Consider the following 21,981-nt stretch of genomic DNA (forward strand, 5'->3'; position numbering starts at 1 on the left):
CTTCTTATATAGGTAAGATCCCATGGGAAAAGGGTACAGGTTATATGCTTCCAACTTGAAAGTTAAATACCAGGAAGAGAGGAAAAGATTTTAATTCTCTTTGAAAAATATAGTAAGGGGTGTGGGGGGGGGGGAGGGAGAACACTACATTGTGGAGAACTGGAAAAGATGAAAATAAAGTAGGAGAATCAAATAGGATGCTATTCATCATCTATTGCTTCTATTCCAAGTATAACTCTGTTTTAAAGTGAGAAACTCAAGAGGTAACTGTGAGAATTAAATATATTACCTATAGTTAATATAGATAAGGTTCTAAGTACAGTACTGGGCATGTGGTAAATGCTTTATATACATGCATGCATTTGCTATTATCATATTCTTACATTTAATATCCATGTGAAAGATGATTGGAAACTTAAACTAAGGAAATGAATAGATTTTAAATATTTACTACATGGAGGGTGAAAAGGTGGAAAACAAGAATGATCACTATACTTCAAGTTTGAGCAAATAGTTGGGTTGTAATAGATGAAAAACAAAGGCAGAAAAAAACCTCCCAGCCTCAGTCTCCAGCCTAAACATTCCCCAGGGCATTTTTTCAAAAGCTCAGATGTGAAAGCTTGGAGAAGCTGTCAAGTTTCTCAAATGTTCTAAGATTCAATTTCGTCATCTGTGAAGAGGAGATAACAATAAAGTGTAAATGTGCACTTAATTAATGCAAATTTGACTCTAAAATCTGAGCAAAAGACAGAGAATAAGAGTACGCATGAGCACAAGAGAAAAAAATAGTTTAAATTATGTAACCATTATTTAAACCATTCCACTCAATCAATGAGCAGAGCTCTAAAATGAACATGATAAGGAAGAGCACAGTCTACTATTGCCTCGGTCAACTGGGCTCCCACATCCCTGTCCCACACAAGTTTGATTACAAAGGTTAAATATGCAGTTTTCAATTTGATACTGCCCTAAACAACATATAACTGGAACCAGACATCCTCACAGCTACCTCCTTGGGCAAAACTATCATCTCTTCCCTACACTTCAGCACCACCTTCCTCACTGGGCTCCCTGTGTTCCACTCCTTTCTCACAGTATCACACAAGCTGAATTCTTATCATAGTATGTTGCTCCAAAACATTTAGTGGGTCCATTCCTTTGGGAAAAAGTCTCAACTTACCAACAAGAAATACAAAGCCTTTCACAGTCTGTCCCAGAAAACACGCCCAGCCTCATTCCTCACCTCCTGAGATAAACCATGTTCCTCCCAGCATCCTCACTTAGTTTTAGGATGTACCAATTTACCCCAGTCCTTTATCCAAGTTATTTGTATTGTTGCCTTCTTCTGAACCCTATGATGAACTCCTATTCATCCATCAGGATTCAGGTTGAATGGCACCTTTTCCTGGATTCATTTATTCACTCATGCAGTCATTCTCTGAATCCTAGTCTGCCATGTGTCAGGCACTCAGTAGGCCCTGGTGGTACAGTTATCATAAACAGAACTGGCACACAGACTTCAAAATTCAGTATGAAACTCAGGCATCAGACATCACACAGGACTGAGACTGCAACAAGTCTGAAAAGGGAAGGAAGTGCTTTGAGCAAATGAAACACCATTTGCAAGGACCATGAGCTTGGAAGGATCAAGTGGGAGAGAGCAAGAAAAAAAAAACATGGTGGAAGAGGAAAGAAAGCTGCAGTAAGAGGTTGCTGAGTGAAACTAGTAGAGGCTAGACCACATGAGACCCTGATGACAGAGAGAAGGGATTTTTATATATTTTGAGAACAGTGGGAAGATTTGAAGAGTTTTCAGTGGAAGGGTGACTTGACTAGGCCAGTTTTGCATTCTAGATTCCTTTTCCTACCATCTAGAGAATGACTATGGAGGGGCTGCTGGGTGGATTGTCATGAAAAGGGGGATTAAATTTAATTCCTTTACCACACACCATCTGACATAGGGAAAAGAGGACAAGCTCATTCTGCATAGTAGAGAAAGCCATCTTGGAATACTATATTTTCCACTGATAATATATAAGTGAGATAAACCATGTCCCTGTGTGCCATGTGGTCTTGACCCACAGATCTCCATGCTAGCACCTCATACATGTCTTACCCTAGATTCAGAATGGTTTGACCTGGCATTAGAGAAAGAGTATCATCTTGCTTTCAGGTTTTCTAGAACAAAGCAATAGAATCATATATTTAAAGAAACAGGAAGAAGAAATGTCTAAGTCTTGACTTTGAGGTAAAAGGCCTCAGATATGAGAAAGAAGAAATCGGTGCATAGTTTTAAAGCAAGGGAAGCGGGTCTCTATCTCACACCATCCCTTACTTCTGCTGCCATTCTGACAGGGTTTGAGCATGTGAGGTGATTCATAGAAATCCAACTAAAATGAAAAGATTTTTTTAGAAATGATCAGTGGAGGAGTTTTCACTCCTTTCCACTTCCAGCCCTACTCAGGACTTGAGGAAGGGGCATCAGAGAATTTCCTGTGATGTTGTGCAAAGTCTAACCAGAAGAAGATAGAGGAGCAGAAGGAGAAAAAGACTGCATCAGCTCTACTTTTCAGATAGAGCTGGAGAGTAGCAGTCTGCAAACATATCCAGCCCTGTGAGATTTGAGGGAAACCAGAGTGGGACTGTGGGTGGTATAGACATAAAGACATGACAGATGGCCCCCAACCACCATCATCAGCCACGAGCCAGGCATGGAGACCTGCAAGGATCCCATGGACCCACAGCAAGGACGAGTCAATGAGAAATCCTAAGAGCCTGCCTGGGGAGGAATCCTCAAAGGGAGCAGGAGAGTGTAGCCACTGGTAATGCAAGAAGAGGAGTGGTTGCCTTGTGGAGTGATTCTTCCAGGAGTCATCCAGGGTAGGAGGACAGACTACAAGAACATCAGCAGAAGAGAAAGCAGATGTGGCTTCTCTTTTTCTCCAATATCACAAAAGTAATTCCCCTCCCCTCAGCATAATTACAAATTTAGATCAGAAGAAACTTTGGGTGGGAAAATAGTCAACAGTCGGATATGAACTCATTAAACCGAGCTGGACTATGTCCATCTTATAGGTCTTGACCAAGAAATTAGTTCACAGGACTGGTTTAATTTGGAAACAAGCTAAAGACTCAGTGGCAGAATTTTAAAATCAGCCTAGAAATAAAATGGCTTTTTGGAGCAAGAAGGTATGACCATACAGCTAATAGAAGATATAGAGGTATGTCAGACTCTAAAGGATAGCTTAGGAGTTTCCTACCACAGTTTATTGCCTGACTACTTTAGAGGTGAATAAATGAGATGGAGTTATGATAAAAGGACTGTTGAAAAGGACCATTTGATAGAGAAATTAAATGTGGATTTGGCTTGCCAAGAGTCAAAAAGGCATGAGATTAAGACCAGTAATCCAAGACCTTGAAGCCTGTTTAAAAACAACCACTCCTTATTCGACAGCAGCCTGGGGCAGAGGTTGGTGGATTAAATTATTTGCTCAAAATCTGAGAGAAAATAGAGTTGATGCATGGGCATAAGACATCTCTCAACTGACCCCTCAAGACTCACTTTTTAATTGTTGGCAAAAGTGCCCTTTGAGAGAAAGACAGTGATTTTATCTGGCTATAATCAAAGCAGACAACTTTGCTTTCAAATCATTCATGTCACCTGGCATTCCTTTCTTTGTATATTTTGCAGACAATTACATATATGTTACCCATATTTAAATTATTCTTTTCAAAGCCCACAAAAGATTCAATCCCCTCCCCACTACCCTCTTCTATGATGAAGAAACTGAAATAAACCAAAATCAAAGTCTTTTTTACTATAATCTGTGAAAGTCAGGCTTTGGTTAGTTGTTTTACTGCCAAAAATCAAGTATCTATCCCCTCCCACCTCTTTACCTCTTCTTGCTCTGGCTTTTGTCCTCTGGAAATCATGTGGGATCCACACTTCAGCACAAAAGTGGGGCAGGGAGGGGAGGGTTTTATGTTGAGGCGTGGAAAAGAGGAGGGTGTGTGACTGAGGTCAGAATCAAAGCATTCATAAAGGCAAGCATCATCTGCAAGCCCAAGCGCTCCTTCTGGGGAATGGCTCCTAGGGGCAGCACAGAAGCCACAGACAATAAAGAAGCAGAGACCAGCCGGGTAGCAGGTGGAACAGGTGCAGAGAGATGGGCACCTTCAATGTCAAGGTGAAATCGGTCACTTGGATGTTCTTTAAAGAAAGCTAACAGGCTGCCTGTAAGAGCCCATGCAGCTTTCCAAGTGAGAAATACTCCTGGATTGTTATATTTATCTAGAGCCCCAGGTGTACACTGAGCTCTATAATAGGTAGCATGTGCCAAAACAAAGAGCAGAGCCCTTGCCCCGAAGAGTTTGCTGTCTAAAGGCACATTTGGGTACAGTTATACTCCACGAATCGGCAAAGCAGAAAATAAACACTGCACAGACAGACACGGAGGAATAGATCTTTGCTGAATGTGTCAGAGCTTTCGGGAACAGGAGGGCTTTTAGAAGAGTTGTGGTTTTTGTTTCATGTTGTACTGAATTTAAAAAAGAAAATGGAAAAAAAAAAGAATTTGCTGTTCGTAAGGATTTAAAGAGATCTTGACAGACTAGAGCAATAGGCTAAAGACAGTAAGATGACTTTAAGTAAAATCTACAATATAAAGATCTACATTTGGGTACAAAATAAAAAAACAGTTTAGGAGCCAATTATAAGTTAATAACATCAACACAGCACTGTGGTTGAACTCCCTAAACAGTAAGTTGATCTCAGGATGAATCAATAAACAAGAGTGTCTAGAATGCAGAAGGCAATGATTTGGTGCAGAGTAGCCCCCTTCCCACCCCAACCCCCCAGCAGGGTCTGACTCAGATGAGACATCTCCGATCAGGTGACCCGCACAGTGCTGAGGAGACCAGACTCTCTCATGGATCACCTCTCTACCTGCCAGTGGTGTGACAGTGGTGTGACCTTGGGAAAGCTGGTTTTCTTCTCTGTGTTACAGTTTCATTTGTAGAGGGGGAGGGCAGGTAGAGAGGGGAGGGGAGGGAGGAAGCAAGCAGGCAAGCTAAAAGCATGGTGTCCCATTTATGGAAAAATCCTCATGGCCTTCACACAGTGTCTGGCACCAGTGAGCTATCATTGTAGCTGAGCTCTGAGCTCTCCCAGCCATACCCCCACCCCACCACCACCACTGAAAGCTTGTTCCTGTAACCAGGCCTCCCTCAGCCCTGTTCCTGATACATGGCTCCGGTGCCTTCAGGCTGGGAGGAAGCCTGTAGTGGTGGTATGACTGTCCATGACACGTCCTTTCTGGTCTTCTTTGTTCTCAATTTTTAGGTTGGTGAAAATTCTCCCATACTTCTACAAAATGAATAGATTTTTCTACAAAATGAATAATCGCAGGCTTATGTTTCACAATTTGCATCATTGATTCCATGTGCTCTCGTGATTCCTGATTAATGAGCTTCTAACCTTGTCAAAAACATTTCTTTCTTTGTGACTTTGAGACACCAGGGTGTACATGGGAAGTCTATGACTCAGCAGACCTTCTATCCCACACTGTCACCTCTGCCTGGATGGGTGTCCAGCCTTGTTCTCACAGCTCTTCCTCCCTGGGCCCAAGCTACTGCCTTTTGTTGGCAGGACACCTGGATGTTGCCTGCCCCTGTGTTCCAACCGCCTTTTGGCACATTTCCCTCATCTGTTGGTGTATTAGCTAGAGTACTTCAGAGAAACAGAACAATAAGACAGATGAATAAAGAGAAAGAGGTTAGACAGATCAATAGATAGATCAATAGATAGAAATACCAAATGTCTTCTTTGATATAATGAGAGCAACTATGAACAGAGCAGGGAGAAAGAGCAGGAAGAAAAGATTAACTTTAAACAGAGACATGAGATGGGAGGGAAAGGGAGAGAAAAGGGAAATTGCATGGAAATGAAGGGAGACCCTCATTGCTATACAAAATTACATATAAGAGGTTGTGAGGGGAATGGGAAAATAAACAAGGAGAGAAATGAATTTCAGTAGATGGGGTAGAGAGAGAAGATGTGAGGGAAGGGGAGGGGAGATAGTAGGGGATAGGAAAGGTAGCAGAATACAACAATTACTAATAGGGCATTATGTAAAATTGTGGATTTGTAACCGACGTGATTCTGCAATCTGCATTTGGGGTAAAATTGGGAGTTCATAACCCACTTCAATCTAATGTATGAAATATGATATGTCAAGAGCTTTGTAATGTTGTGAAAAACCAATAAAAAAATTTAAAAAAAAAATTAAAAAAAGAAAAGAAAAGAAAATTTGTCATAGAAATTGGCTTACATGATTACAAAGGCCGAGAAGTTCCACAATCTGCCGTCACACGCTGGAGAACCAGGAAAGCTGGTGCTATAATTCAGTCCAAGTCCAAAGGCCTGAGAACTAAGGAAACTGACAGTGTAAGTCCCAGTATGAGTCCAAAGACCCAAGAACCAGGATCAATGATGCCGGAAGGCAGAAGATGGATGTCCCAGCTCAAGCAGAGAGAATTTACCTTTCCTGCCTCTTTGTTCTATTCAGCCCAACCACCCCTCCCCAACAACAGATTGACAGATGCCTACTCATATTATTGAGGGAGATCTTTACTTACAAAAAAATATTCAAATGCTAATCTTATCCAAAACATTCTCACAGAAATAATGTAATATCAGCTATCTGGGCATCCCTTAGGTCAGTCAAGTTGACACATAAAATTGACCATCACAGGTGGTGTCCCTCTTGGTCTACTCTCTGCCTTGACTGGGGCCTGCAATTCCCCACTTCCCCTTAGGTTTAGTGATTCCTTGAAAGCTGAACCTACAGTGAAGTCAATTCTGTCAAAATCTGCCTAGATAATTTGCACCACCAACTCCCAACTTTCCCAACTTCAGCCAGCTTATGTCCCAACATACCAGCCTCCCTCAGCAGACACTTGTCTCAATTGGGGAGGGAGCATGCCCCAGTAAGACACTGCATTCTCCTCTCAAATCCTGGATCACACCATTCCTTCCAATATGTGTCATTGTTTATTGGCTGCCACAAGGACTCTATCATCAGAAGATAATTTCAATTCCAATTTGCTCATTGGATGGCACATGTTGATTCTTGCTATTAAAGGTCATCTGTGCTGGCTAAGGGGCACCCCTAATAACATTCTCTGATTGGAATTTGCTGTTTTATCCAGGGCGGTGCCATTTCAGCCTGCTCCAAGGTATAGTACCATTACCTGGTCATGCAATGTATATGCTACCATCCTTTTTTTTTTTTCATTATTGAGTGACTTTTTGCTTGCCCTATTCTGCAGATCTGTCCCTCAGAATACACCATCTGGAAAAATGGAAAGAAGCATTGCTTTAAACTAAAAAGAAAAAAAAAGCCAAGAAAGAGACTTTTCATCACCTTGAATTAGACCCAATTTTCCCACTCTGTCACCACCCTCACAGGAGCTGGCATACTCTTCAGAAGCTGTCCATGTTCTTTCTAACTATGACAGAGAGAGATGAGGAGAGAGAGAGGGAGAGAGGGGGGAGGGGGAAGAGGGAGGGAGAGAGAAAGCACCATCCAATGCATTAGATAGATTTGGCTAGATTGATGCCATTGCTCATTAGGAAAACAGGCAATCTGCTTCTCGTTCTCATTGGAGAAAATAAATCTGCACCGAGCCCAGTCAAATAATGTGTAGCAAATGATCAATGTTATCTGAGGGAGAAGATGATTGATCCTTTATTTCTTACACCCTCTCATGCATAATGCATAAAACCGGGATGTCCTCAGCTTGCCTCGGGACCTAGCAATGATGTACCACATTACCATGCAGAACACTCATTCTGAATTTCTAGTGACAGTCTCCATATCCCTTAGCAAGTGGGAGCCAGGAATGCTTCAGAATTCAAGAGTCCCTGATAGGAGAATGATGGATTCTTGAATCCCTTCCAGGCCTTTTTACAAGCACATTCATGACTCATGGAAAGTCTCAAAGAGACTTCAGATTTCAATATCCCCTAATGAAAAACAAAGTTGGCAATATTTCCTTCTTTCAGACTATCAGTTAGAAGATTAGGAAAATGAGAGTCTGTCAAAGAACCAAAAATGAGGACACTGGCTACAGGAGAAAGGACTGTGTTTACTTTTCATTACAAAGATTAAACTGCAGAGAGCCAAGGTCATCGTGTGTGATTTGGGAGAGGGTTGGCTTCTCAAATGTTGCATCCTAACTTGAGACTATTTTGTTGCACGTTCTCCATACTTATTAAGTGCTAGTGAGGATGAGGGTGGTGATGATGGTGGTGACAGGATAAGAACAGCTAATATTATTAAACATATATTTGCTAGGATTTGAGTTAAGAACTGAATACATGTTATTACATGCAGTATTAACTGAGGTTTAAGAAACTTAATTAACTTGCCCAAAGTTCATGACAAATGATAAATGAATTCCAGAATCAACACAACTAGCCCCTACATATGACTAGTACAAATTAGGAGTTGAGGTCAAAATGGAGGGAAAAGAGTGCAAAGTGGAAGTAGCCATCCTTAACAACCACATCTGGCTGTTAGAAGAGTTTGCAAACTAACCAAAGTTGAAAAGAACTAATGAGTTTACCCCTTACTTTGAGCCACTATACTAGATTCTTTACATATATTTGAATAATGATGATAATGATTAGAATAACAACCAGTTGATGGAGGAGGTAATATCAGACTGGTTCCTAGCTATTTTTTCTCAGTTCTGTTGCTCTGCTCAGATGACATTGAGGAAGGGATCCTGCGGACCATATTTCTGTTTTGCCTGTGGCTCCCCGTTAGGCTCCGTCAATAGGGGGCATTAGAGAGAGAGAGGCTGCAGGCTGGAGGAGGAAAAGGAATTGGATCCTGTTTTAATTCTTGTTCTTGTCAGCATCATCTCAGCAACACTTCTCAGCCCTGACTGCAAAAGTCCGTTCCAGCTTAAAGTAGCAAGTTTTTATTCCGGTAGCATCAGTGATTCAAGCATACGCTTTTTCTAACACTCACAGAACTGGCATCATTGTGCTACTCCTCTGCAACACACGCCTAGACAGCCAGTGCATCCTCCTTAGAGGTCTGCTCCCAATTCTGCAGGGCCCTGACTCTTCATAGTTTTAATCTTTCCAATTTCTTCCTTTTTTTTCTCCAGATAAATGGGTGGTAGCTGTTTCCTCCATTATCACCTTCATGATATCTAGGTGTTTGGCTTTTTGTTGTTTCATTTCTTCCAAACCAGGTTAGCAATTCCTAATATTAAATTCTCTCTGTTAATATGACTGGTTTGGTTGCTGTCTCCTGACTGGAACCCGATGATACAACCCCTAATCCAGTTGCTTACATTCACTACTGAGTAAATTAGAGGAGCTAAGGTGGAATACCACCTGAAATGTGTCTTGTTCTTAATTGCTTGCTCTTTCCAATAACCCATGATGCCTCCCCATAAAGGCAACAGCATCTGCTTTACCTATGATGAATAAAAGAACACACACAAAACCACACAACAGCATTCAACAAAAGACTAATAAAAATCTGTATATAAAAAGATGGAATTCCATGCATTGCCATTCCATGATATTTCTTATCAATACTTCTATTAGTGATAATGGCTATCACGCATACATAATAGTCCAGAAGACTTCTGTTGCACCGAAATATCTTGTTCAATGGCTTAGCCTGCTTCTCTATTTGATGCAATGTAAATCTCTCTCAGTGCTAAAGAATATGTCATGGCAACCTTCTACTGGAAAGTTTCCAATTCTGCTAAGAAACTTTGAGCAGGGTATAAGAAATGACATGTAACTCAAGAAAGAATAGGATCAAAGACCTATGTGCTGACCTGGACAAATGCTTAGACTCACAAGGGTTACCACCCAATAGAATGGTTGTAAATTATAGCTACACCTTCACTGTAAGATTTAAGGTGATTGATGAATTCAAAGACTAAGAAAATTGGGAGTGCAGAATCCACACTCAGAGAAAGCCAAGAAGGGAGAATTTGCTCCTAGGAAAGAACATTAAGGCCTCCCCAGAAATTCCAGGATATCATATGTAATAAGGTAAACTAAGTTTGTTTTAGTAGATGCATCTAGAAATGTTTACAAGAGTCATGTTGTTTAATAGCATGTGTATTGAAATTTAAAGTTGTTATGCCAAATAAAATAAACGCACGCATGACATATTCACATTATTTCTTTTTCCTATCTCAGAAAGTTTTGCTGATTTCCAACGACTGGTGCAAGGTATTAGCATTTCTTGCTTCTCACTCTATGTTAAAGTGGAAGAATCATGGGAGATACTATCTTTTCTTATTTGTAAATTCACCCAAAGATACTGCACTGAGCCCATCAGAAACACATGACAAATGCACTCATATTCCTAGGAATTCCTAGCAGAATCAATGAGACAAAATGAATCATTTGACCAACATGGTGGCCTCAACCACAATGAAAGGTAGAGTGGTGGACTGTAGAGAAAAATAGTCACTGTCCTCCCTTGTAATGCTTCATTCTAAATAAGTGCCCTTGGTAGCACCCACCCCAATGTCACACATCCTATGGATACCTAATAAATACTGGTTGCCTCTGATAACACTGACAGAACACAAAGACATTATAATGAATAGTGGGTGATAAAAATATATACAGGTGATGGCTCAAGAGTGGTTGTGTCTTTATATAGGAGTTTAGAACAATAAAGCCTATTATTATGATATGGATGGATAACATTAGATGTGAAAACTATAAGTCCCTTGTCTTATGTCACCCCCAAGAAAATAGAACCAGACTGAGAGCACATGATTTCTTTTAGATGCATAAAAGGAAAAAAAAGTCATTGCTCTTTGGGTGCTGTACTCAAACATCCATACCCTCTGATCTGGAAAGAAGGTCAGGAAATAACCATCCATCCACGAGAACATAGTAAAAGTCAGCATATAAGGGGTTGGCATAGTCAGTGATCATGAGACCTGGTGTGTAAATGTCAGACTTAGGAACTCACCTAGCCCAATGGCTAAGGGTGATAATGTAGGGGATGAAAGTTATACCCTAATCAACTGTATTTGAGAACAAGTATAAGGAAGAGCTAACAGGAAAAAAAAAAAAAAAAAAAAAAACACTACAGCCCTGAAATGTCTGATTTGAACAGTAGCCACGGTACTAACATCTCTGTACCTGCCACAGCAGCCTGTGTCAGCCTCCTTCCTTCCTCCTAGATGGGAAGGTTGGAATGTGAACGTTTGCCTTACAGTGAATCTTTATAAGTTTCCCTTTTATTCCTATTTTTAATCTTTCCGATGAAGTCCTAAGCAAATCATGAGACACAACATGTCCAAAACATATTTCTAGTATAAACTCACAGTTATTGCAGAACATGCTGTATTCCAAGTTCTGCACTAAAAGTTGTCACAGCAACTCAGAGAGCTAAGTACTACTTTCTTCCTTTTATGCAGGAAGAAATCAATGCATGGGTTATTTAAAAGAGAGCTGAAAATTTTGCCTCTGATTATATATTGTGCAAGTGATGGGATTGGATTCAAGTCTGTGCAGTCTTAACCCCTAAACTCATGTTAATAACTTCTTACAAAAATGTTAGTGCAATGGCTAAATAGACAAAAGGATATTCCTTCTAAATACGTATTCTGTTAAAGTTTTTGATCAGGCATGGTATTAGTAACAGAGCAGATGGATTCAAAGAAAAGCAAATTCAGTAATAGAGCCAGTATTTATCAGAATTTATAATCTGATGAAGCACCTCAAAGCAATAGAAAATTCAATAAGTAATAGTAGAGAATTGTTAAGGAGCTCCTAACTCATGCTGTATACCATGAAACGTTTCACTTAAGAACTCAAATGGGAATAAGTAAACAATGAAAGTATTGGAAGAAAATATAAGTAAATTGATGCAATCATGGCCTTCAAATTATACCAAATATAGAACTCATGAAGGGAAGAAATGAATAGATTTAATTATATATTATTTTTAAGTTTTCTATCTGACCCAAAATGTTAATAAAATTTTAAATAGACCACTGAAAAATGGGGAGGGGTAATTCATGACAAAATAATTAATAAGCTTAATACACAAACAGCTTAAAAATCTATAAGGAAAATAATATAATGCTCCAATAGAAAAACTAAACAAAAGTTTTAAAGAAGCAAGTAACAGAAAAAAATTCAAATGGTATATGAATATAAAAATTGTACCATCTCATTATTAATAAAATAAATGCAAATCAGGATAACAAATGTGTAATATTTTAGTCTAACAGAGTAATATATTTTTTAAAGACACACATAACCTAATATTAACAATGACTTCAGAGAACACATTTGCATATATTATTGGTGGAAACATAAAAAGATTTAATATCTTTGGGTGACAGTTTGGCTATAGTATCAATTTTTTTCCAGAAATTCTATTTCTTAACATAATTTGGCAAATATTAAAAAATATTGCAAAGGTATTCATCATAGAATTGATAACAAGAGCAAAATAGTGGAAATACATTGTATGTCCATCTTTAGAGAAACAGCCAAATAACTCATGATAAATTTATACACTGAGTATAAGTGAAAGTAGCATATAATTAAACAGCATGAATGTGATTATTCCATTATTACAAAAAAATGTATACATAGAGGGGTAGTTTACATATTCATGAGAAACACATGCCAAATGGAAAAACACATGCCAAACTGTTCATGAGAATTCCTGCAGATGATGACATCATAATTCAGCAACACTTTATATCTCTTTTTTTCAAATTTTAAATTTTTTGTATTAAGTATATTTCATTTTTATCACTAAAAGGACAGACAAACGTGATGGTACTTTATGAAAATGAGACTTTCCTCATCTCCTGCGATCCTTCTCCTCAGAGCTCTTTTTACACCAAAATTAAACAAGTATTCATTCATTGCAAGAATCCAGCTTTGTCCCTAGTTGACTGGGAAGACTTTGCCATCTGCTAAATGCAGAATAATATCAAGTGTCTGTGCATCAGGTTATTGTAAGCAGAAGTTCTTGAGTGCTGTCCTAAGAGATCATCTGAGGGCACTCTTGTTCTCCACCCATGAAAACTCTATAATGAACAAGGTATTTGGTTCATCTTCAAATCCTTTCCATTTACTTCCACGATGTTGATTGGCAGGTGGTTTAGCAGTGAGAATTAAGTTGTTCAAGAAAAGTCAAAGACTGACCTCTCAGAACTATTCTTAAGCCATAAGTGTCTTAAGTTTGGAAGACAAAGGAAAAGTTAAAACATTTTGTGATGCTCAAATCTGCCACCTGCCACCTTCCCTGTTTATACCCAAACACACATCATTATAGACATACAGACATCATTATTCTGGCCTCTCAGAGGTCTCAGACAGAGAAGTCATGTGGCACCCTCTAGGGTACCACATGTCTCCCACTGGAGCAATTACAGCCTGTGTTCACCCAGGCTGGGCAGGCTGACCCACCTCTTAAATTCCTTATTAAACAACAGCTGCACCTCACCATCTTAGTGTAGTGAGGTAAGAGAGAGAGAGATCTTCACACAGCCTGATAACAGCTGTTTTATCATTCCTCTTCCAATCTATGAGAACTCCAAGGAAAACTCCCAACTGTGAAGCAGGATGATTGGAAACACTCTGAGCTCCAGATTAAAAGCAAGAAAATTGCATCAAACCTCAGAAAGAATTTTTTTTCTATGCTTCACACAGAGGCCTCCCACCATTACTGACTCCTTGATTAAATTGTTAAAGTTTAATGAATTATTATCATTTATCATGTTCCTGTGAAAAACTGTAACTTAGGACTTTGTTTTTAACTAAAAGATACTTGTACTGGCTGAGAATTTTTTCCGCCGATGCTGATTCTTTTTTAATTTTTTTTTCAATAGAAACACCCCCCCCCACACACACACACACCCTAATCATTGCATTCCTCAGACACACCTCACTCAGATCCCAGACAAGTAATATTACAATTCATCCTCACATCGGCAATTGTTACATCAAAAAGAAAAGATGGAGACATAACAAAATGAATTGCACAGAGAAAACCAAGCGGAGAAGAAGAGACAGCTTTCATTTGCACATTTATATAGCTCAGGAATCTGCTGAAAGTGTACAAGAAATGACATCTGAAACTTGTTTACCCATGTTTGTTTTTTTTTTTTCATTTGTTAGGAAATTTCTGTTTTAAAAAGGTGAGGGATAAATAGGTGACTGAAGAAGAATGTATGGTGAATTATTCATTCTAGTTGGGCCATTCCAGGTCACAAGACAGGAGATTTCTTATAATCTTACACATAATAGAGATCTGGGATGACAGAAGCCCGGTTAAATCAACTCATACTGCATTCAATTCTTCAGAATGAAGCTGTATAAGGCATTGGTGGGCCCAGGAGAGAAACACTGGAGATCAATTGTCAGGTATCACAGAAAAGGAGGTTGGAACAGAAGCCTGTTTTTTAAAGCAGTTTGTCCAGAAGTCCAGACAAAGGGGAAATAACAATAATGTATTGAGATGACTATAACAATAGGCTGCACAGCACATTTTTGTATAGAGTTGAGAGGAAAGGAAAAATATACAGCGTGTGTTTGGCTTTTTAGAAAATTTTAAATGATTATAAAAATATTTTGTGTGTACAGAGAAAATTTTGAAAAATAAAAAATAGCCCCCCAAGAAAGAATTTCTCCCACAACTCAAAAATAGAAACAATTATTAACACTGGGCATAAATCCTTTGGTCTATTTTATGTGAAAATACATGTAGCTAATAGTGATGATAAAATCTAACATATACATATATATAATATTATATAAAATATATAATTCTTCATAACATTGAATGCATATATACACATAATTCTCCAAAAATTACATTTACATTATATATACTGCTTATAACCTATTTTCCCTACTGAGTATGCCTGAGTATTTTCATTACAAAATTATAATGTTCCAGATTGATCATCATCAAAAATATTTTTAAACATCAACATGCATCTTATAGGTTAAAATTTTAAAAGATTTTTAAAAATTATATAGGGCCAAGCAATATCCTGATGTTTAAGGACATATATCCAATCTTAGTTTTGCAATATTCCACGGGATATCATGGAATTGTCTGGTAGAAGAAAACAAGCTACATAACCTCTCTAAGCTTCCATTTCCCCATCTGTAAAATGCAATACTAGTGCTGCGGACCCCCTTTCCTGAATAATTCAGTCATGGAATTAGTTTTGTAAACAAAATACCAGTTACAAAGAAGAGTCTCAAAATGATACAAATACATCCCTTAAACCTTTTACATAATGTAAAACAAGTAAATGAACATTCACCGAGCTTCTGAAACAGTGTGAGGGCTTTTGTTGTTGTTGTTTGTTTGTTTTTGTAAGAATCTTTTAGAGGCTGGGGTGTAGCTCAGTAGAGTCTGTACTTAGCATGTGTGAGGTTCTGGGTTCAATCCCCAGCACCAATGGAAAAAAAGAAAAAGGAAGTAATCTTTTCATTGTCATTGCAGGGTCATCCTTCTTCCATGGAGTGCCCCCAGAGTATATCTACAATTCCCAGTTCTACTTCCTTTAAAGATGAACAGGAACACAGAGACACCTGTGAAACACTGCAAGTGCACAATCCTTCTAGATCTTCTCAATTTCTTCCCACACTAAAGAGCAAATTGTTTAGTGACTTTTCTTATCAAGTCATTCTAAATTCAACTAAGTTTTCATGAAAGCAAATCCTCTTTCTTTCCCATCCATATGTCATCATTTTACACAATATTCAGTGAATTTATGTACTTTCAAAAACAAACACACCTGAAAAACAGGTTTGAGAATAAGCTCAACTGACCCTCTGAGCATATCCCTCAGCAGAGGGATGCTGGAAAGCTCAGCAGACCAGAGAAGAGACTAACCCACTGGCCTTGAGCACCCAGTGTGTTGCGAATACTAATCAACATGCTTTAGAGGGATGGAAAGCTTCAGAAAAGATAGCCATGAGCTAGGTGCATGAGGTTGGTATAAATATTAATTGTGGCAATGCGTGAAAAATGCTCAGCACAATGCTTGACACTTACTTAGCTCTGGATAAACATTAGCTAAAAAGAGAGAAGGAGAAAATAACAAAGTGATAAAGACCCTTTTTGCTACTTCCTCGTGATCCTTAGAATCTAATCCAGGTTCAGCCAACACCAGGCAGACAGAGTCTAGATACTGAGGAGTTGCTGTCAGGCTAAAATCAGATCCGCAAAGATGAGGATCAGGTATAAATCGGGTACAGAAAACTGAAAGTACTATCCAGAAAGAGGAATGCAATGCAAGAGTCAGAAGAAAGAGGCTAACTTTCTAGAACATACAGAAATAGCAGAGTGGATGCTAATAATCAATAGACAGAGTGTCAACAATGTTTGTAATTAAGAACAGTTTGACAAATTCAGTCAAAATCATTGATGGCAAGAGTTGGAGCTGATTGCTTTTGCAGATAATCAATATCAAAAAGATTGAGAATAAATAGGTATTAGGGGAGTTCTAGGACTAGGGTTGAAAATAATAAATAAATGCAATCAAAGAACTGTCGCTCACATTTTAGTATGAAATGGCTATGCACAGCAGTAGAAAGAGTGAGAAAAAAGAGAAATTCCCTTAGATAACATTATGAAGCAAATCAAGTGGGCCCCAGGCCAAATTTGGGTCATGTCAATTTGGTTCAACTTTCTTAGAGTCACAGCCCTCTTAATAACCTGTTTAAAAAGCTGGGAGCCCAAAATAGTTTTGCAACATCTTGTAAAGCTATACTTACCCTATGACCTAATTGCTCCATTGGGCATTTATTCTAAAGAAATCAAAACTTACGTTCACAGAAAAACCTATAAATTAATGTTCAAAGCAGCTTTTTTCACAATATTCCCAAACTGGAAATAACTTAGATGTCCTTCAGTGAGCAAAAAGCCTAAACAGTGGTACAACTCACTGTGGAACATCACTCAGCAATAAAAAAGAGTGAACTGTGGATTCACAGAACACCTTGGATGAATCTCCAGGGACTTATTTTGAGTAAAAAATAAAATAAAATAAAAATAAAAAGCAAATCTTTAAAGATGACAAATTGTAAGATTGCATTTATATAACATTCTTGAAATAATAAAATTATAGGATGAAGACCAGAGTAGTGATTATCATGGATTAGAGAGAGTGGGGAGGAAGGTGTTATAAAAAGGTTAACAGGAAGGACCCATGTATTGTAGAACAGTTCTGTGCCTTAATTATACTAGTGGTTACACAAATCTGTCCATAACATAGTTGCTTAGAACTACACACACACACACACACACACACACACACACACACACACATACACACACCACACAACTGGTAAAATATCAATAATGTGAATGTACCAAAGTCAGTTTCCTAGGTCTGATATTGTACTATTGTTATGTAAGATGTTACAATTGGGGAAAATGTAGGATCTCCCTGTACTTTTGGTTTTTGTTTGTTTTGTTATTGTTGTTTCTAATTTCCTGTGATAAATCCATAATTACCTCAAAAAAAGTTCATTAAAAAGGCAGGTCAGTACAGATAAAATGATATGGAGATACATACCTACATTATTAAGGTTGGTTGGTAAATAGAATTATGATATGATCTCCTTATGAGGAAGGCATTTAGGATATTAAGAGTAAAAAGTGAAGAAAAAAAGAATTTTTTTTACTTGATATACTTCAGTGCTACTGAAATTTTTTACCTGATGCTTTTCTGTACGGTTTGAAATTTTTATAGTATAAAACTATTACTTTTCTCATTTAAAAAGGCAAATGAAGATAAAATAAAAATTACTTGGTTGGAGGGCAGTTAACCACATCTCCAGCCCTTTTGTTTGTTTGTTTGATTGATTGATTGTTTTTGAGACAGGGTCTTGCTAAGTTACTGAGACTGACTTTGAACTTACAATTCTCCTGCCTCAGCCTCCCAAGACACAAAAAAAATCTTAAAAAATCTGTGACCCTCTCCCCCACAAAAATTCATGTGAAGTAGGACAGAAGAGACCAGACACTAGAAGAATTTTCAGGAAGCTGTTTTATTTACTGCAGTCAGTCCAGAGAGGGCTATTACCCAAAATTCTCTAAACAAAGATTTTGAAAATTCTTTGAACTTTATACCCAATGGGAGGAGGGGCTTGGAGGTTTACATAAATATATTTCTTTTCCTTTGAGTTCTCAGAAAGTGCTTTCTGTTTTATTTCTTAGAATTGTCAGAGGTCCATGGCCAAGCTTAGCTTTTGCAAGACAAAGCAACAGGAAATAGGAAATCTAACCACATTGAGATCTTTGCTGATCCTCTTTGTAAAACTCTTTCTGACAAGAGGAGAAGCTTCATTATGGCCAGGGTCTTCTGGGTGGAAGTCTCTGGCCTGCTTCACATGTATAATTCTATACCCAATTTTAGCAGTCTTGTGGACCCAAAAGCCCAACATGGATCCCCTGAAGGGTGTGTGTCCCCTGACTAGGAGTCCCTGCTTTGAAAAACTGGATTCCTACACTAGTACAGAGAAGTAGGATCAGGGGACCTATTAAACATAGTTGTAATTACCCTGGGCTCTATTTGCTGTGACGCTAAGCTGCCCTCAAGTGGGAAATAGTGGGGTTGGGAGGGGGTGCATGAGAGGATTAGATGAACTTTAGACAGGAAAAAGGGGTGGGAGGGGAAGGGAGGGGGCATGGGGGTAAAAAAAAATGGTGGAATGAGATGGATATCATTACCCTAAGTACATGTATGAACACACGAATGGTGTGAATATACTTTATATACAACCAGAGATATGAAAAATTGTGCTTTAATGTGTAATATGGATTGTAATGCATTCTGCTATCATATATAACAAATTAGAATAAGAAATAAATTTAAAAGATTCATTCCTTTGTTTCTCTGGAAGTGACTAGATGGGGAACTCTGTATTGCAACTTTAGAAACCACACCAAGGATGATCATAACAAACATGAAAGAATACATTAACATATAAATAACTTATTACTAAGAGTACTTAGAACAACATGAGGAAATAGAATGGTTCTTGGAGCATTTGTTTACTAGCCATATTCTGGGCAATATGCTATATACTGGAAATAAGGCATTGAGAAAATCAGACTTGTTTTTCACCCAGAAACAACTGGGCATCTAGAAGCATGGAAATATTCTGGCCTGATTAATGCAAGATGTCTCATATGGTTGAAAAATCTTCTTTGTGGGAACTACATATATAAAGAATATACAGAACCAAAGTCAAACTGTCTTATTACATCAAATTTTAAGGAAGTATAACAAACAAATATATGAAGAAATACCTGATATACACATTTTGTTATTTTATCTGGTATATTATATGCATTTTATTATACACACACATATTGAGCTATCAAATAGCTCATACAGAACCCTTTTCAGACAAACATTAGTTTAAATCTTCTGACCCAAATATGTCAAAAAAGGTATGTGATTCAATAATACAATCAAATTATATCTTACTGTTACTATTTTTTAATTGTTGTCTTGATAGAAAACTGCAATAGTACATTAATAGCACCAACAAGCCTGGAGAGAAGACACAATAAATATTAAAATATTAAAGTTGAAAAGCAGGATGAAGAACACATATGGAGAATAATACTGATTCTGTATCCAGACTTCCTGAATGGAACCTAAATGTGCCACCTAACAGCTACATGACCAAGGGAGTTGCCTAACCCTGGTAACTTAGTTTCCTCATTTGTGTAATTGATACATGGTAAAGGTAAAATAAGGTTGAATGAATCAGAGTGCTGTAAAGTGCTATCAAACTTTCATCTAATATTTTATATTAGTCAGGGTTCTCCAGAGAAATAGAAGCAATAGATGTATAGAGAAATAGATTTATTATAAGAAATTAGCTCACATGATTATGGAGACTTGAGAAATCCCATGTCCTGCCATCTACAAGCTTGGAAACCAAGGAAACCTGGTGGTGAACTCAGTCCCAAGTTTGAAGGTCTCAGTTAATGGTGTAATTCCCAGTCTGACTGGTGTCCTAGCTCAATCAATTAGAAAGAAAGAATACAACTTTCCTATGCCTTTTGGTTCTACTCAGGTGCATAAGAGATTGTGTGATGCCTGCCCACAATGAGGAGGGCAACCAATTCAAGTATTAATCTCTTCCAGAAAGGACCTGGAAACAAGCTCACAGATAGAAACAATCTCACAGACACATCCAGAATTAATAATGTTTAGTCAGGCAGATATCTGGGCACCCCATGGCCCAGTCGAATGGACATATGAAATTAACTATCACATATTAATTGACTGAAATCATTATGGGTATTCAGAGGAAAAACATTCCTAAAGGAGGATTATTTGTTGTTCTTTTATAGTTGATATTTTATATATTTTATTAGTTCATTATAATTATGCATAATATTGGGGTTCATTGTGACATATTCATATATGCACATAACATAATTTTCTCCATTTTATTTCCCAGTACTTCCACTTTTTCTTCCCTCTTTCCTCCTCCTGATCCTCTTTCTCTATTCTTCTGATCTCCTTTCTATTTACTTTTTTAATTGGTACATTATAACTATGCATAAAGGTGGATTCATTGTGTTATATTTTGTTATATATACACATAACATGATCTCATCAACTTCATTCTTGAGTACCTCCCTTCCCCCACCCTTGATCCCCTTTAAATAGATAGGAATCTATCAGGTGGTGATGTGAAGGGGAGCTCTCTCAGATAGAATCTCCGCAATGGCCAAGACAGGAAGGGGAGAGCAGGTTTAGGAAAAAGTGGTCAAGCCCACTTGGCTATAGCTCTGGAGTTTTGCCTCAAGAAGAAAGACACTGGCCTGAAGGGATAGATAAGGGATACATAAGACTGCCTGCCAACTAAGGGTTGAGGTTTCATTTGATGAGTAATGCTATGCCCCTTATTAATGTGTGCTCTGCTTGGGGAAAGCCACCTTGCCTAAAGGTTTAAATGAGGAGATGTTAAAACAAATATATAATAAAAGGACAGATATCGTAAAAGATCAAGGAGGAATGATGATATAGTGGAAATGAGACAGACATGAGCAATAATTGAGTAAAGGGAGAGATTGGAGAAATGGTAGGACCAGTAAAAGATACAGAAAATTATGGAAATAAATCTGAGGACCTAAATACCAAACATGCTGAGCACTTTCCCATCATTTTCACGTTCAATACACAAAAGAATCACTTAAACATAGCTGTGGAAACTGATAAAATTATCTGTTTGTTTACTCAATAAGAAATAGTTTCAGAAGCAGGGCACAGTGATGCATGCTGTAATCCCAGCAGCTCCAGGAGGCTAAGTCGGGAGGATCAAAAGTTCAAAGCCAGCCTCAGCAATGTCAATGTGCTAAACAACTCAGTGAAACGCTGTCTCTAAATAAAATACAAAATAGGGGTGGGGATGTGGTTCAGTGGTTGAGTGTCCCTGAGTTCAATTCCCGGTACTCACACTGCCCCCCTAAAAAAAAAATAGCTTCAGAAAAGTAATATTATTGCCTGGATCACATGGCTAATTAGTAGCCCAAACAGGATTTGAACCCAAAGCTTCCTGACTTTGGGGCTCATGCTCTCTTCATGACACCAGTCTAGTAAGGATGTGGGAAGAAAATGTTAGCTCTGTTTTTGGACTCCATGCTGGATTGCCAGATGGATTTGTTCAATGGGCAACTGGATAGACATGATGAAGTCTGAGGGGAAAATTGGGGTTACAGAATGGAATTCAGAAGCTTCCTGGAGGTTTTGTAAGGATTAGTGAAGTCACTGAAGTGAATATCAATAACAGATCATTTATAATTATTAACTTGCACATTCATGTGCTGGGATGTAATCATGTTTGTCTGAAGAGCTAACACAGCAGTTTTAAAGGGATTCACAAACAGAAGAAAGCTGCTGTTCTCT

This window comes from Spermophilus citellus (genome assembly GCF_964194105.1).
Source record: "Spermophilus citellus genome assembly, chromosome: 14".
Classification (NCBI taxonomy): Eukaryota; Metazoa; Chordata; class Mammalia; order Rodentia; family Sciuridae; genus Spermophilus; species Spermophilus citellus.